This window comes from Dipteris shenzhenensis, chromosome 30 (genome assembly GCF_047967505.1).
Source record: "Dipteris shenzhenensis isolate YYH24624 ecotype China chromosome 30, Dip_SZ_1.0, whole genome shotgun sequence".
NCBI classification, from domain to species: Eukaryota; Viridiplantae; Streptophyta; class Polypodiopsida; order Gleicheniales; family Dipteridaceae; genus Dipteris; species Dipteris shenzhenensis.
In genome coordinates, this window is record NC_141625.1 from 29,336,135 (window position 1) to 29,339,414 (window position 3,280).

The following is a 3,280-nucleotide window of genomic DNA, read 5'->3' on the forward strand; positions in this document are numbered from 1 at the left end:
CTGTATTCTCTGGAGCGCGTCTATTTACGCGTCTAAATGCGCGTCTGATTCTCAGTGTAAACGCGCAAATAAACGCGCAAATACACGCGCAAATAGACACGCTAAGAAACGGGATGTTAGACGGGCCCGTATTTTCTCTAGTCTAACGCGCAAATAGACGAGCATTTAGCCTCGCTAATAGACGCGCCCGTAATTTCTCTACTAAAACAACGCCTATAGACACGCCCGCTATTTTGCGCGTCTACCAAGTGCGTCTATAGTTGCTTTGTGTTGTTGTGTTGGAACAGCTGTGTTTCGTCCTGGACGCAAGCAGAATGAGTTGATCCGTATCAATAAGCATTAGTCTATCGATCTCATCAGTCAGCCCATGTGCAAGAGTATATATATATGTAACTAAGTACTCGAAGCGAACGAACGAACTTGTAATGCCCTACTACTACTATTGTTAGAGGTACATGGGTAAGAACTCAGCCTCACGTCGACATTACAGGTGGTAGTTCGAATGCCATCCGATGCTAGGTACAAGCACTGGTGGGCGGTGACCTTGTGGATGAATAGGAAATTAGAACCGCCGATGACAGGTAGAAACATAAACTTCTGGGTATCATCACTGCTAGAATCGTCGCAGTCCGTTGCGAAACGAGGATCTCCCTGGGTCGAACCAACGTACAAGTTGCCGGCTAACCCACACGGCTATAACCCACACGGCTCCACTCGTTGCTATCGGGAGTGGTGGCGCCGAAGTTGAAGTTCACGGTGGTGAAAAGTCCCCATTGGCAGCCATAGTTGATCATCTTACCGCCTGTGAGGCAGAAGTTCCCCTGCACATTGCAGCATCCATCAGCGGCACTGTTGTAGACCACTGTCCCAGGGAAAAGGTAGACTATGACGCCTGCAAAGAAGTCAGCATAGGTGCTCAAGTGTTGTTCTAGAACAGAATAGCGCTCTATACTTCGAGCTATACGCTCACACGAAATGAAATAAGAAGCACACTATCTGTAAATGATATTTATGCTGAAGCATCTGCGGATACGACGTATAATATATTCTTCCTATTAGTAAAACAACCTAGTCAGACGTCGACTTCCGAAGCTAAATACTCCTCGTATTCATATCGTGAGACGGTATGTCAATGCCATAATGACCTATGATGATGCCTGCAGCCGAGAGTGCATCCGTAGCAGGTGTTGTGTACAAGACAAGATCAAGGTCAACCGCAAGAGCCGCCCAGGTTTCGAAGAGTTGGTAATAGTTGACCCCCTTGATAATGCTGATGGCCCCGTTGATGGGTCGAGAGCCAGACGTAGAGATGGAGGTGCAATCCTGGGCTGTGGTGGCGATGTTTTGAAGGAGGAGGAAGGGGCAGCGGTAGGGGGTTGTTTGCATGGCAGTAGGAGAATACTGATGGACAAGACGCTGCATCTGTGCAAAGATATGGATGCGGGACTTTTGAAGGAGAATGGGTTCCTACAAAGTGTCGAGGGCCAGCTGGATTCATTGACCATTGCCTTCCATAGTCTAGAGAGCATCGGCAGCCAGCGGGTTAACAGTAATGCCGATTGCCAACTGCCAATGATTACTACAAATTCTAATCTTGAGACTGCAAATTTTGGAGTCTTAACTCATACATTTACTTTTCAATTTTCAAGCTTTTCATGTTTTAGTTAGGTTTGGTTTTTCAATTTCAAAATCCTTAAAGCTTTTCATGTTTTAGTTACGTTTTGGCCTTAAAACTTCAAGGGTTTTAGTCTGCAAATTAACATAGAACTTCTCTATGAACACTTGGCAAACCACTATGTCCCCTATTTAAAAACTAAAGAGTAATATACAATAAAGCAAGACTATCCAATGACATGCAAAAGAGAAAAGCCACGTCATGAGTAAATTGGTCCATTGGAAAAAAGCAAGTGAAAGTAAAATACATATGAGGAGAGGCACATGAATGAAAAGGGAAGGACAGAGGTGAAAGAGAGGAAAGGGGCAATTAACTTAGCCACTGTTATATATTTAAAAGGCCTTAACCTCTCATGCTAAAGGCAACATTAAATATTAAATTCAAATCTTATGTATAATTAAGGTAGTATAAACCAATTTTAATATATGAAAAAAGGCCATCGGCCCTGATTAGCAGAAAAGCTAACATGAATCCATAGTCTCTTATGAGTCCAACAATAACTTCAGCATTATGCAGCATTGATCGATTTCAATTAAGGAGTAGGAAAAAAGAGGAGGAGACCGAAAATGGAATTGGGAAAGGGGGAAGGAGTAGGGGAAAAAGGTGAGCAAGCAGCTCATTTATGAGATGGAGAAGTTGCCCAACTTTCCAGATTTTCAAGGGCTTGGGGAGGTGGTTTAACATCATGACAAATCACATTATGTGTTGACTTTGAGTGTTGAATGAACGGCATTGAGGCAACTGCTGCTGAGCCAATGTGACTGTTATATGAACATCATGGGATGAAAATTATGATTATGAAAGGCTTAAAATTGGATGGTGAAGATTTAGACTCTAGTTAACCCAAGCCTTTGCAGATGGTACAATGAGAACTCGAGTGATTAGTTTACTTGGTAGAAGTGGACATATGAGTCACTCATTGGAGAAGGGATAGAAAGTACATCTCCTCACTTGATTGATTGAGTGCTTTTTAATTAGTTCTAGTGTTGTACCGATATGACAAATGATATGCATTGAAATATGCAATACAAAGAAAAAGAGCTCCAGCTGTCAAGAAAATTGGGAGTATGGGTTGAGACAAACAACCATTTCAAATTGTGTCATGTGATTCTAAAACATTAAACAAAACTTTGATATCATGTGTGTGTGTGTGTGTGAGATTCACTAGGAGAAGTTGCATAGTACAACAACACAACGCATCCATAGACGCGCTCGATAGACACACAAAATAGCGAGTGTGTCTATAAGTGCTGATAAACTCAATGAAAATATGGACGTGTCTATTGGTCGGTTATTAACGCATCTATCAGTGCGGTTACACATGTGTTTAATAGTGCATCTACACTCTAAAATAGACGCGCATTTAGACGTATTTATAAACGCACATCACAGTTTGAAAGTATACTGCAGGCTAATAAATGTGCATCACTGCTTGCCAAACATTGACCATAATTACCAAAGCACATTAAAAAAAAAAATATCAATGCTATGCACGTGTCACACACAATAATATGCTTTTTGCCAACTGCACATATACAAAAATTAAGTGGGATGAGGAGAATGAGACACTATATAGAATAATTTTGCCAATATCACTACAAGGCA

General features: G+C 41.8%; 1 pseudogene; it reads right to left on the bottom strand.

Annotated features, from left to right (window-relative positions):
* Window positions 1-393: 393 nt before the first annotated feature.
* Window positions 394-1,386, bottom strand: LOC147881942 (uncharacterized; annotated as a pseudogene).
* Window positions 1,387-3,280: the final 1,894 nt, after the last annotated feature.